Source organism: Pollachius pollachius (genome assembly GCF_949987615.1).
Source record: "Pollachius pollachius genome assembly, chromosome: 13".
NCBI lineage: Eukaryota > Metazoa > Chordata > Actinopteri > Gadiformes > Gadidae > Pollachius > Pollachius pollachius.
In genome coordinates this window covers 1,542,111-1,556,303 of record NC_136946.1, presented here as the reverse complement: position 1 = coordinate 1,556,303, position 14,193 = coordinate 1,542,111, and the positions used below count along the sequence as shown (strand labels likewise).

Sequence of the window (14,193 nt, the reverse complement as noted above, 5' to 3'; positions counted from 1 at the left end):
CACTGCCACTTCTCGTAGAATACTGCTACCACAAACTACCGGCGTTTGTTAATATACCAGACAACTACATCTGTTTTACTACATGTTGAAGCAAGACTTCCGCTGTTTGTTCCAGACCAGGACTCTGTCTGAGAACTGGTGGAGGAGCTGAGACGCTGGAGTATGACCATCACTCTACCAACAAGGATTGTAAGTTTGTATTAACCTAACAAAGTGGAAATAAAGGGCTTAAAAATAAGACAAACTACATGTTTGTTACCAGATGTTGGGGCCAGACTTGTGCTGTTTGTTCCAGACCAGGACTCTGCTGAGGAGAGCTGATGGAGGAGCCAAGACTCTGGAGGACGACATCACTCTACCAACAAGGATCCTCGTCAGTTTGTATAAAGTAAACAGAGTGGACTTGATGTAACGCAGGATTAGTTTGTCCAGTACAAGTTAAGGCATACTACTGTGGTTGGTTACCAGACAAACTACAGCTGCTACTTTGTTACACGCCATTAGAGCCCAACTACTCCTGTGTTTGTGACCTTACATTAGAGACAAACTACTACTGTGTGTTACCTTACATTAGAGACATACTACTACTGTGTTTGTGACCTTACATTAGAGACAAATTACGTTTGTAACCAGACCAGGAATCTGGAGGACTGACGGAGAAGCTGTACATCTGAAAGGCAAATCCTGAGGACAACCAGGACTCTACCATCAAGGATTCCTCGTAACTTTGCATTATCTGGACATAGTGGACTGGGTAAGGGGTTGGGGATTCAACTCTCAGACCAATGGTGCCGGGTTCAAGTCCTCAGAATACAGTGATGCGTCCTTGAGCAAGGCGCCCTAAAGCCTGCCTGCTCCTTAATGACGTCTCTTTGGTTCAGATAATGTTGCATATTTTGAATATTGAACCTAATCCATGTCCTTGTTTGGTCCGGGCAGACACACCTGAGCTGAACCTCACCTGATCCTGTTTGGTCGGGGGCAGACACACCTGAGCTGAACCCCACCTGATCCTGACATCCTGCTGGTCCCGTCTCCTCAGTTCATCTGAACCTCGTCCTCCAGAAGACCTGCTGAGCTCAGTGGTCTGAGGCTGATGGATCAATGACCTCCAGCGGGAGTGATCTTCTTGACCCCACATGTACCCGTGTGCTTCCACACACCTTTCCCTCACGTCTGTCACTAACCTCACTACTTCACTACTCTCTACTCCTTCCCCTTCTTCTTCCTTCTCCGTGGTTCGAACCTTTTCTCTGAAGGAGTGTCTTCTTGAACCTTTACTCTGAAGGACTGTCTTTTTGAACCTTTACACTGAAGGAGCGTCTTCCTGCCCTCAGGGTTCAGCGTTAGGGTTGAGAGTCAGGGTTTAGAGTCAGGGACAGAGCTGGTCAGGGAGGACTGTTTTTACACAAACCTCTTCAGTTGCTTTCTGAATGGTGGACATTTTGAAATGATTAATTTGGGAAAATGTTTTCCTCTGCTTTACTTTACAAAAGTATGTATTAAACATATGTCAAGTGTTTTTGTTTATACTGTATATTAAAATCCTACATTGACTTCTGCATGTTTGGTGCGGTTCATTAATTGTCCTTTAACTTGGTTAATGTCAAGCTAAACTCCTGCAATACATTTAATATACATGATTGTTATTCAGCAATGTTCACATAATCCATTCTGTAAAAATATAGAACATCCATATTTCTACTAAATTCATGTATTTAACAATGTACATACTGCCCCCACAGGCCATTCTCTGCTACTACAACACGTTCAAACCACCAACCCAGAGCTATAGAGAGAGAGTTGCGACACGCTATGATCTCGCAGACAGGGTGGTCACGTGGTTGTCACGTGGTTCATGTAAGCCTCAATAGTTCCAAACACGCCCGCTTTCAATGTTATTCTATGGGACGACAGCAGAGATTTCAATATTGAATGGTAAATATGAATGAAAAAACACATACAAGTATTTGTCTGACTGTTATTATTTTTTTACTGCATTATTGCATTATTGCATATTTATAAATGTCCGTTTTAGAGTGGTAGGGGGACAACTGAAAGCTATTAGATACGTTTTTAAGTTTTGGGGGGAAAGCTTCACGTTCGTGTTAGCATACTGGCCTAACCTTAACTTTTACCTTACATCTGTTTTTTAATCAAAGTATTCAAGATGTTCTACCATGATCATTTAAAGATATAAGCCACACAAAGTATCAAATATATTAAAGAATAACAACTCATTACGCTTGGATGAATGAAATTGTATTTTTTTTATTAAACAATTAGTGTGACAACAAGAACAAGTGATTGCGATTGTGTGAACAGATTCAACAATGGACACAGCAGGGAACACTATATACTTAGGGCAAACCATTAACATATAACGTTGCAAATATACTATGCTTTATGCCATTACAATACTTATAATAGCCCTGAGCAAATTCAAAATGGGTTTAGGAGGGAGGATCCTCGTTTGGTCATGAACTCTAACCTATTCTCATAAGTCGGGGCATAAGTGGTTGAGGAACAGTTGTTACCCGCTCTGTGATCTTCAATGGTGTCATGATTCATTGGTTACAACTAACATTTTATAGATAAATGGTCATACCATGGTTGGCTGTGCAGCATTTGGATTCTCCAATCGGTCCGAGAAGGGTTACCACATGTATGGCTTCCCCAAGGACCAAGAGCGCAGGAAAAAATGGATGGCAATGGTCAGCCGTCAAAACTTACTGACAGTCAGCAACAGTCACAAACTATGTAACGTAACTAATGTTCAGATCACTTGCTAGCATTTCAAAGGGCATAATAATTGTAAGTGTAGAGAATTATGACTTTGTTGAGACAAGGGCACAAATTTGTTCTCACAAGCCGGTTCACACAGGACTGCCTAGAAAATACGTTTTCTTGCATACGTCAGAGGAACTCTGTCCCGACACCTGTGGAGTTCCACTATGCACTACGGGCTGTCACTGTAGGGCAGTTCCTCTCCACAGCACATACTGGCAGTTACCTGGATGATGCATCAGACCACTTGGCGGACTTCCTGGACACCCAGAACAGCAGCTGCAGTGCTTCTGAGGTTGTGAGAGTGGAGCAGCTGTTAGACCTATCACCACCTGACATGACAAAGACCGAGTCCTGTGTCCTCTACCACCTGGCAGGATACATAGTGAAGAGGGTTATCGGCTTCTCACTCTGTGAGGAATGCAAGTGTGCACTGGTGGAAAAAGTCACCAACACCGCAAGTGAGAGAGCTGCATTACTTGAATTAAAAGAATTTAAAAGGGGAGCATTATACCGTCCATCCGATGAGGTGTTCACTCTCCTGCAGAACGTGGAGCAGCTGTTCCGTTCTCAGACGAGTGATTCCCTCATGCAGTCCTCCAATGTAGTGGTTCAGCTGGAAAGAGAGGCCATGGGTCTGGACAGCAACCTTCCCTCATGCCATGAGCTGAAAAAAAAAATCTTGTCAACATATATCAGGCTGAGGTTAAGGATTCAGTCAAACTGCATCAGGGCTGAGAGGAAGGTAAACAAGCATAATAAGGGGTACCTTGGAAGCAAGAGTCAGACTAAGAAGGCAATTTCAACAAAGCAGACTTCCTCACCTGAGGTCATAACATCTAGGCCACTGCCAACCGGCTTACTGATTGCCATGGATGTATTTGGCCTCTCCATTCCTGGCCCACCGTCCGCAGCCCCCAGCCTCCTCTTATTCCAGCAGTCACAACAAGCAGCATCTACCAGCAGCCAACGCCAGCACCAGCCACCACCATCAGCAAACGTCGTCAGCCGCCACCACCAGCAGCCACCAACAGCATCCACCAACAGCATCAGCAGTCACACTAATTTCTGTGTATAAAACATGTAAAATCTCACAATGACTTGATTTTTTTTGGTGGAATAATGAGTTTTTCACCTAATAAGGCAACTAAAAAGGAAAAAATAATGAGAAGGAGAGCAGAGGGCTCTTACAAAACAAAAAATAATCAATTTGGCACTAAGAAAGAATCAATTTGGCACTAAGAAAGAGAAACAATTCAGTCAACAAGAAGTTAAAACGAAAAAGCCATACAGGTTAAATTGACTGCCCATCATAATCAGCATTGTTGAAGCGGCGGCATCTGTAGGGCTTCATGTGCTGAACATCACCCTTTCCACGATATAATTAAACAAACACACTGTTATTTCTACTAGCTATCGCATCATAAAACCCATCCTTAAATCAACCTAAATTATCCTATAATATAATAATATAATAATAATAATATAATAATAATAATATAATAATAATAATAATATAATATAATAACTAACTAACTAAAAGTTAGATTCACTACTGAACTTTGTAATTGTTGGTGTAGATACCATCACACGGCGAAGTCGAGCTAACAAACCAGCAGGCAATCGGTCGTCTACCAAGATAAAAATATATATAATTACGCTGTGCATATACAAATAAATATCAGTATATTCCTCATAAAGGTCCTGATACAATATAGACAGCTGAAATTTCAAAAGAGGTAGCTATTTAATCAATTTACCCCTGGAGATACCTTCACAGATGGCGAAGTTGAGCTAACAAACTAGCAGGCAAACGGTCGTCTACCAAGACAAATATATATATAATTACGCTGTTCATATACAAATAAATATCAGTATATGCATCATAAAGGGCCTCTGATACAATATAGACAGTTGATAATTCAAAAGAGGTAGCTATTTAATCAATGTACCTCAGAAGTTACTCGGCGGCCAGCAATGGAAATGAATGATCTCCTACGCCGTAAAATGGTTGTTTGGAACTATTCGAGGCTCCATACCCCGGAAGTAGGCGCTACAACGGAGTCCAATGGAAGTGTCGCCACTCTGTTATATCTACCACTCTGCACCAACCCAGTCTCACATCAATGTACAGTGTTGGGGAGTAATGGAATACATGTACCGGCGTTACGTATTCAGAATACAAATTATAGCTAACTGTATTCCGTTAGTTACAATTTAAATAGTTGCTATTTAGAAAAGTTACATTGTTGAAATCAATGGATTACATGACGATACTTCTGTTTCAGCAGTTTATTCGTGCTTTAACACCAACAGCATTTAGTGCACACTAAACGAGTTTGGTGCCTTGGTTGGGTACGTTGGTGTGAATGCAACCACCTCACTTCGATGTGAACCAAATCAGCCGACCGAGACCTCCCTGAACAGCTGGTCTCGGTTCGCTTGAGATGTGAAAGCGAACGCACCTCGGTCCGCTCCAGTTCTACAAAATATATGCCTCTTTGGCAGTGGCGGAGCCACGTGGTGGCCAGGGTTGGCCATGGCCGCCATTCGTCAAACTTCGGCCACCATGCTGGCCACACCTACGACCGGGGCCAAAAAAAAAAATAATAATCGGAACGCTATTTTCGCATAGTTGTCGTTCCCTTAAGGACGCATTTTACCGCAACACAAAACAGGAGCTTCCAAAGCTTGTGCGGGATCCCACATGGATGGATGCAACTCTAGAGGCTATCTAACACGTGTGGAGGAGGTTTCGGCCCACAGAGTGTGAGGTAAGTACGTTTTTTACGTTTAAGATCATTCTTTTGAAAACGATAGTGTCGAAAGGTTTTGCTTAAATTAGCAATGTAATTAAGCTCACTAGCGCTAGCATGCTAAGCGAAAACTATTCAAATCGCCATGCTGTGTGTCTAGATAAGGCTCTGAGAATAATACCCATGTAGTGATTCATTATAACTGTTGCCTCACAATTGTATCATAGAATGAAGATTTCTGTTTGTTTGTTTATTTGTTACAAAATCTATCATTGAGTGGCCAGCAGCAGTAGCATCAGTGTTTTGTTCCAAGATTAAATGATGTATGTTATCTTGCAAGCTGCCTGTGGGCATGATCTAAACCCCTATTCAATAATGTGGTTGATATACTGTATATCTGCTCTCTTCACCTGTCAGGCAGAATGAAAAGAAAAATTACCTCATACTTTAGGAAAAAAGCCAAGTAAGGAAACACGGGACAGTGATGTGGTAAGACAGGACGAGAGTAAGAGGTTGAGAGTGAGGGAGAGAGACACTGCGAGCGAGGTGCAGCCTGAGAGTGAGAGCGAGTCAGACTACCTCATCTCTCAAGGACACAAACCTACAGGTACAACTCACTCTGACTGTAAGCCCTCCATGTGTGCAGAATTCTGTCTTCCACAGACAATATGTGTTATATGATATATTATTGTGCTTGATGTACTTGAAATACCTGTATAAAAACACTAAGACTTGCCATGATGACTGTTGACTTACCATGACGACTGTATGTTTCAGACATTGACAGTGATGCTGCAACACAGCCCATGCCTAGCACTTCACAAGGTAAATAGTATGCTCATATAATTGGGCATCACCAAAACCTTGGGGGGGTGTTGTTAGCAGCAAGTCTATTCCGGCCCTTAGAAACCAACTTCAATGTATTTTCATTGTGATAACCATTTTTTAATAGCTTTCATTGTAGGTGAAATTACTGAGACGGTCATCATGTAGCCACCTAACCGATTATGTCTGTCCACCAAAATAAGTTTATGGAGTCCTAGTCTGCTTGACCCCCACATTGCTGCTCGCAGCTATATTTTTATTTCGTGGTTACACTGACAGGTGTCATCAGACCGTGCCTGGATGATCAACAGGACAAGATGACTAATCCTGTGGTGGAAGAGGCTCCTTTGGGTATATAAAACACATTCATATGTGTGCATGTTGTGCATGGTTGATGGCTTATAGATCTTGTTCTCGTCTTAGACATTTCTAGATCGAGAGTGGATGCCCCCGTCCAGCCACGGCTCAAAGGCTTTCCTAGGACCGCATTTGGTGATAGGAGAAGAAATTTTAATGCCTCATGGTATGCGCAACACGCATGGATTGAATACTCTGTGTGCAAGGATGCTGTGTTTTGTTACGCCTGTAGGCACTTTGGCCTTCCAAATTCTGAAATTACCTTCACTGGTATAGGGTTTAGAAATTGGAAAAAGGCCATGTACAAGGATGGGGGCTTTGCTGCCCATGCAAAATCAGAGGCACACAGCAATGCAGTGTTGGCTTGGAGAAATTTTGAGAAGGCTGGACAAGAGAACACCTCTCTGTTGAATATATTGTCTCAGGACCACTCAAAACTCGTTCAAGAAAATTGTCATTACATTAAAAGTGTTGCAGAGGTGTTATTGTTAACCGCCACACAAAACATTGCCCAAAGAGGCCATAGGGAAAGTGAGGAAGTTGACAACAGGGGTAACTTTCTTGCAATATTGGAGCTTCTTGCAAATCGTGACCCCGTAGTTGAAAAGAAAGTGAATGGCGTGCAAAATGCAAAATACACCAGCCATCAAATCCAAAACGAGGTTTTGGATAAATTGGCTGAGATGGTGCGATCCACCATCATCAAAGAAGTGAAAGAGTCCCAGGTCTTTGCTCTTATGGCAGACGAAACCAGAAGACGTTAGTAAGAAGGAACAGATGTCATTTGTGCTACGATACTATTATCGTGGAGAAGTGAAAGAGAGCTTTCTTCACTTTGAGGCATTAAAATAACTCGATGCTGCTGCGTTGACTCAGAGAATAGTTAACATACTTGAGCGGTATGGCCTGGAATATAAACAAAATCTTGTTGAACAGGCATATGATGGGGTGTCAGTCATGTGCGGAAAGAACAATGGCCTTCAGGCTCGCATGAAGGAGCTGGCAAGTAAAGCCTTCTATGTGCATTGTAATGCACATTGTCTGAATTTAGTGCTTGTAGACACTGTAAAGATTGTCCCTGAGGTTGAAAACTTCTTTTCTGCTGTACAGAAATTGTACAATTTCATGTCTGGGTCATACATTCACTCAAAGTGGCTGGATACGCAGAAACGTTTGTATGAAGGAGCCCCTCCTAAGGAGCTACAAAAATTGAGTGACACACGTTGGGCCTGTCGGCAGAAGGCATGCCAAACCATCCTTGATAGGCTTCCAGCCATCATTTGTGTACTTGAGGAGATAGATGTCAGTGAAAGTGGTGACCGTTCAGTTGAGGCACGGAGCCTTTTGGCCTTAATTGACCTGGAGTTTGTGGTACTCTTGGTAATGCTCACCAAGCTTTTTAGGGAGGTGAAATGCTTATCAGAGGCACTCCAGAGTCAAAACATTGACCTTGGTCTAGCTATAGACTTGGTTGAGGCACTGGTCCATAATCTCAAAACTTTCAGAAATGAAGAGTACTTCGATGGGTTATGGAATAAAGTCATTGATACAGCACAACAGTGCAACATAGAAGTCCAGCCCAGCCAAAGAAGAACACTACTGAGCAAAAGGCTAGATAATTCACATGTGATGTCCACACTAGGTGGTCGTTCAGAAAAAAACAAAGACGTGTTCCGAAGCCAGATATTTTACAAAACCATCAATGTGATGTTGAGTGAAATTGAACGAAGGTTTTCTAGGGCACATTGTGATGTCATGCGCGGCATTGAGGCCTTAAATCCCAAAAGTGATCACTTCTGTAATGAGGAAGCGCTGCTTCCGTTTGCAGAACTTTATGACTGCAATACAGATGATATCCGTCATGAATTACACCAGTTCAGGCGGATATTGGATCGAGAAATCCAAGCAGGCTTGGAAAATCCCTTGAGTATATTAGATGTGACAAAATTCCTCAAGCCATGCTGTGAAGTTTTCCATGAGCTTTTTAGGTTGTGTAAAATTGCAGTCACCATTCCCGTTAGCACTGCTACGTGTGAAAGAAGCTTCTCTGCACTTAAACTGATCAAATCATTCTTGAGAGCAAGGATGGATGACAATAGATTGAGCAATTTGGGAGTTCTAAGTGTTGAGTCTCGAAGAGTGAAATCACTTAACCTGGATGACTTTGTTAATCACTTTGGCCAATTTAACCGAAGAATACAACTTGCATAGGTTCTAGATTGATCATTATCATAAGTTAGTGTATAATTTATTTTGTTAAGAGATGGTAAATACATCAATTCATTTATTTTTGACTCTTTGACTCTGTGATTTTGTCCTAGGAGAAATGAGACACTAAAATAATGGACTTATTTTCTCTAGATGGGTATGTTTTAAGTTAACTGCATCAATTTAGTAAAATGAGATTGGGGACTGGGACTACTAGAATAGTGAGAATAAACTAGTACAGTTTTTTCCGCTGCCTGGTAGCCATGTCAGTGGTATGAAAAGGCCTGTTACTATCAGGTAAAGCCGACTTTAGATGCTTAATGAAAACAATCATGTTTCTGATTTATGTGGCCATCACTATGTGAATTTTGGTCCCAGTCTGGCCACCCCTATAAAATTATTCTGGCTCCGCCACTGCTCTTTGGACGTAACAGGTAACTCCAAGACTAGCAGCAAATTGTCGGACCGTCTGGGAACGTATGCTGGAAAGAACACATAAAAATGCGGATGCATTTAACACATTTAGCACCAGGATGAGGGAGAAGGAGTTCGACCGCTCCACTACCGCCCCAGACCTTTTTGTCCAATGATTGAACGATCTTTTCTCTCTCTCTCTCTCTCGCTATTTTAAGGCGATTTTATAGGCAACACCTATGCACTTAGTTCAGTGAAAAATATGTTAGATGTTGTAACGGTCCTATTGTGTATCCACCTGTATTGCGCCCCGGAACCTTTTGTTTTCGTTTCACCCGGTACCCTTTCAGAGGCGCACAGCAGCATTCACGGCGATGCGTGTCTCGCACGTAGTCGCGTCGAAAATGTAAGTTTAATGTGTCTTAAAGCCTGTACTTTGGTTATATAAATGTTGGGTTCATATTGAAACATTTTGTATGTAAGTTTTATAGTTTGTGTGTCTTACACCGGTCGTATTTCTATGCCGTTTATGTCTGTGAATAGCGTATGAAGCAAGCTAACAGCTGACCCGTGAATGTCCGGTGAATGCAACTTTTCCCTCTCAATTTTCCCTCGTCTTGCACCCTTGGCAAGCGGAGCGAGGTATGTTGGTTTATTGTAAGCCTTTAGTGTGATTATGTTTAAGTTTGGTGTCTTTATGTAAGTGAAGCAAATAATGCACACGTTTAAGTTTCTTTATTGTGCTGAAATGTTTTCTGTCATTCTTTTATTTGTGAACATGGAAATTGTACTGCACTGATGTTAATATATTTGTGTAATAGTGCAACCATTTTGTGTTACTTTTTCTAGTTTCACGGTGCTATATCAGCAAAAGAATTCTACAATAAAAGGTTGCACCCGTCAGAGACTCTCCGGTTATATTGATGTCAAGGGCAGCTACAGATGTAATAGCAAATATCTTTCGCATGAACATACCCTTATAGTCTTTGTTCCACTACAGCAAATTATATAAAATAGTGCACTTTCAGGGACACATTCAGCCAGTTTGAACAGAAGAACACACCAGTATAGGCCTGTTTAGTAAGCAGGATTTGATGCCGCGTTCCTACCATTATACAATGCACTTCAATGTGGAAGTAATCCAAGTATTCAGAATACAAGACTCAGATTGAGTGATGATAAGGAATACGTTACATATTACATTTTTGGGCATGTATTCTGTAACTGGATACATTTTAAAAGTATCCTTCTCAACACTGTCAATGTACTATAGCTACGTTGGTTCAAACGGAAAATGTAGTTTGGTGTGAGACTGTTGTCCAAACTGTCCAGCAGAGGGAGCTGTCATACACCTCAATTAATTGTACAGGAATGTGTGTGTGTATTTACATTTTAAAATGTTCATGTGCTGGTCTAGTTTGTCTGCAAATAACTCTGCCTCCAGCAACCGGATTGGTCAAAACGTACGAAGTGAAAGAAATAAAAGCCCAGTTCACCAGATCTGAGGTCAGCTGCCGTCGGATTTTGGATCATGAATGTATTGAGCAAACGAGGTCAGAGCTAAATATTAACCACCTGGAACTTGGTGCGTTTCCTGGAGCTCAGAGGACGGCAGGACGCGTGTTTACCTGGTTAATAAGGCTCGAACCCAGAACCTAAACCCAGACATCCTAAACACAGACCCTGAACCCAGATCCCAGGGGCATCACTATGCTGTTTTATTCGGGGCTAAAGCCCCGGATTTTATTTAATTAGCCCTGAATATAATTTTTGGGTAAAATAAATTAAATAAAAGTAAAAATATTCACAAATATGTATAAGTAGCCTAGTCTAGATATTCCTTCTGGCAAGAGAATAAACAGTTATAAAACATAACCTGTTTGCCACCTCAAGTGAATTAACCTCTCCTATCCCCAGTCAGATCTGTGTGTGTGTGTGTGTAGGTGTGTGTGTATCTGTGTGAGCTTGGCTGACAATCCCTTTCTCCTCCATGTCGCGGTTCATGGACTTCAGAGAGTCAAGGCCAAAGTTCCTTTCCCCCAATTCTTCTCAACCATGGCCGAGATATCCCCCACTACGAGTCTTTACTTGTTGTGGAGACGTCAGACGCAGTCTTTATGATTCATAATATCATCCAAGGTGCACATAGCTTTTGGCCTTGATATTAGATATAATATTGTATAAATACCCATGTACAATATTATTATATTATATTATATAGATATAGAGCTCCAGGAGTCCGCAAACGTCAACAATCCCTTTCTCCATGCTTTGATTCACTCTTACAGCTCATTGGTCAATGGGCAGCAGCTCATTTACTGCAGACACCAGAAACAGTGCATTCTGAAGGGACTGAAACAGAGGGGAATACTAGTAGGAGAATTATTTTTTCCTAAAAGCTATTTCAGGCAAACAGCTTCAAAAACATGTTTTCTGGAAGTCAAATACTTTGTTTACTTTTGGGAAAACACCATAATATGTCTTGTTTAACGTCAAGAAAACAGAGATATAATCTTTCTGCAGATCAAATAATAGAATGTATGAATCCTTATTCAGTTCCCCTCCCAACTAGCGTGTAGAACCAAGATGGCTGCTGGCCTAGGACTGATCTGACTGGTTTGGAGACAGTCTGCCTGGGTGACCTGATTGGCTGCCTGGGTCACATGGTGTGCTTTTTACACAACAAAAAGTGAGATCATCATTGTGTTGTGTAATAAAGTGAGATCATCGTTGTGTTGTATTGTGTACTAAAGTGAGATCATCATTGTGTTGTATTGTGTACTAAAGTGAGATCATCATTGTGTTGTGTAATAAAGTGAGGTCATCGTTGTGTTGTATTGTGTACTAAAGTGAGATCATCGTTATGTTGTATTGTGTACTAAAGTGAGACCATCGTTGTGTTGTGTACTATAGTGAGATCATCGTTGTGTTGTATTGTGTACTAAAGTGGGATCATCGTTGTGTTGTGTAGTAAAGTGGGGTTATCATTGTGTTGTGTTCCCTAGGTGGAGCAGGGTGAAGAGACAACACCGTCACCAGCGTCATGACACCTAAACTGCCAATACATAAAATGGTGTCCAGTGAAGTAAGACCTGTAATGGTGTCGGGAGATTCCAGAGGTACGAGAGCCTCACCGCCCATGGTGGCGTCCTTGTGCGTGTCTGTGTGTGTGTTCACTCTGAGTACTCTGTGTACTCTGAGTACTGTGTACGCTGAGTACTCTGTCCACTCTGAGTATTCTGTACTCAGAGTGGACAGAGCTCAGAGCTGTCCATGCTTCATTAAGCTGATATAATTTATCACTGAGTGAGGTCATGGATCAGCCGCCTATTCAAGGTTAGTCTGGGAGGAGTTTGAACTGGGAGGGGAACTGGTCCATCAGGAAGAGGACTAAGATACTGTAGTCCACTATTATCCGTGATAGATCATAAATATGAATAACTTTGAATCCTATCAGTAGGTTGATCATTTTTAAGATTCCTGCTCTATAAGATGCAGCTATGGAGTCAGCTGTCAGGTTGAAGTTAAGAATTACTTTTTCTTCTTGTGCCTTCTTGTGGCCTTGGGGGACTTTAAAGGTACTTGGGACAGAATGAAGATATATTTTATATATTGCAGTCCAGTATTATGATTACATTATTCAGACAGGAATCTTGGTTAGTGGAGACATTTAAACGTCATCTTGTACTGGGTCTTGTACTCTGTTTGCCCACATCACAGATGTGGTTGTGATGTCGTACCACACAAGGAAGTCCATATATGGTCCTGCCCTCCTTGAGAATGAGAGGGTTTATGAAACTGCGTCTGGGATAGACCACCCTGCCTCTTGTCCAAAGTTAACAGAGACAACAGCCCCCTGCGAGCGGAAAAACACAGCGCATATAAAATCAGTCTGGGAGGAGTATGAACTGGGAGGGGAACTGGTCCAACTGGTTGGACATCATTTCCTTGATATGAGTCAGACGGTTTGTTGTGGCTCACTTCATCACAGCAGGAAGACGACTAAGGTACTGTAGTCCACTCTGATCCATGATAGATCATAAATATGAATAACTTTGAATCTTATCAATAGTTTGATGGTTAGTTTCCTGTAAAGCCACATGGTTAAAAACGTTAGTCAATGTATGCATTCATTGCTATTTGTCAAAATTACTATTGAATAATTATATATATATCTCTATATCTGAGAGCATCACTCGTATGAGAGGGACATGACCTTCAAGGTGAATTAACACTGCCGCGACCGCCTCAACACAGAAGTCACTGGTGACGACTGGTTCGTGTTCTTCAGCTCAGCCAATCCCACTTACATCCTCTCACCAGCAGGTGGGGCTGCAGTGCACCTTTTCAAAGGTTTCAAAACAGACCTAGCAAAATGATCCACTTTACTACCGCTGGTGTTAAGTGAATCACAGACTGCAGAAGAGTAGACCGTTTGTGACTTTTTTTCTTCTGTGTGTGTGTGTGTGTGTGAACTCTGAGTACTCTGTCCACTCTGAGTACTCTGTGCACTCTGAGTATTCTGTACTCAGAGTGGACAGAGCTCTCTGTCCATTCTTCATATTTAATAGTGATTACTATTCATCACTGAATGAGGTCATGGATCAGCCGCCTAAGAGGTTAGTCTGGGAGAAGTATGAGCTGGGAGGGGAACTGGTCCAACTGGTTGGTTCACCATTTCCTTGTTATGAGTCTGATGGTTTGGTGTGGCTCACTTTATCACTGTAGGAAGAAAATTAAGATACTGTAGTCCACTCTTATCTGTGATAGATCATAAATATGAATAACTTTGAATCTTATCAGTAGGTTGAACATTTTTAAGATTTCTGCTCTGTAGAATGCTACA

The 14,193-nt window shown here is 41.8% G+C and overlaps 1 protein-coding gene across 12 annotated transcripts in view; it reads left to right on the top strand.

Annotated features, from left to right (window-relative positions):
- Window positions 1-14,193, top strand: part of LOC307085298 (uncharacterized protein) — a 196,059-nt gene that overhangs the window by 27,741 nt on the left and 154,125 nt on the right. Inside the window, exon 1 of one of the 12 annotated variants that reach the window (XM_079750046.1) lies at window positions 13,341-13,354. The exons of 9 other annotated variants lie outside the window; for them this stretch is intronic. The gene's annotated coding sequence lies outside the window, so the exon portion shown is untranslated. 2 more of the 12 variants (XM_079750027.1, XM_079750045.1) reach the window with 2 other exon arrangements.